Source organism: Octopus bimaculoides, chromosome 30 (genome assembly GCF_001194135.2).
Source record: "Octopus bimaculoides isolate UCB-OBI-ISO-001 chromosome 30, ASM119413v2, whole genome shotgun sequence".
Classification (NCBI taxonomy): Eukaryota; Metazoa; Mollusca; class Cephalopoda; order Octopoda; family Octopodidae; genus Octopus; species Octopus bimaculoides.
The window spans coordinates 2,743,344-2,744,136 of record NC_069010.1 but is presented as its reverse complement, the minus strand read 5'-3'; the positions used below and the strand labels follow the sequence as shown (position 1 = coordinate 2,744,136).

The 793-nt window shown below is 38.7% G+C and overlaps 1 protein-coding gene across 1 annotated transcript in view; it reads right to left on the bottom strand.

Annotated features, from left to right (window-relative positions):
- LOC106878274 (probable RNA-binding protein 19) overlaps positions 1-793 on the bottom strand; it is a 50,383-nt gene that overhangs the window by 13,684 nt on the left and 35,906 nt on the right. The window lies entirely within an intron of this gene.

Below are 793 nucleotides of genomic sequence, written 5' to 3'. Positions count from 1 at the left end.
ATCTTTATACTGTATGTTGACACTATGTTTCAATTAATTTGATCTGTGATAATCAGTGTCTTATTCCTGGATGTGCACATAGAACCAGACTGGATCAGAACTAGTTATCTTTATACTGTATGTTGACACTATGTTTCAATTAATTTGATCTGTGATAATCAGTGTCTTATTCCTGGATGTGTACATAGAACCAGGCTTGATTAGAGCTAGTCATCATTACACTGTATATCTACAATATTTCCATCTACACAATGTTTCTATCAGTTTGATCTGTGATAGTCATCAGGTATTTTATTCCTAGATGCGTACATAGAACCAGACTAGATTAGACCGGTCCAGTTGCCAACAGGCAGCACCAGTTTATATGATTACCAATAACAAACCCTTTAGTGATCTGACCTAACATTTCTTTACATTTCAATATTATTATTGAGTGAGAGAGCAGTGCATGCCATCAAAGTGACACTGGAGTAAAATATACGAAGCCCAATATACCCATCATGACTACCCGTCTGATAAGGGTACACCAGGCACATGCATCATAACCATATGTACGCGACATGGTGATCTCATATCAAGATAAACAGTGCATGACCTTGCAGGTGGGGCCCAGTTAGAATTTTCTTCAGGTCGAGTAGCCCATCCCGCTCAAAAGGTCCCTGAATAAGGTTTGTTTAAGGATGTTGAACAAAACACCCATGTTTCCAAAGGTGAATTATTCAAACCCCAAAGAATTCCTTTCAACACATGGCTATGATGTTCCCCCACTACTTCTGCTCATGATCAGAGATGC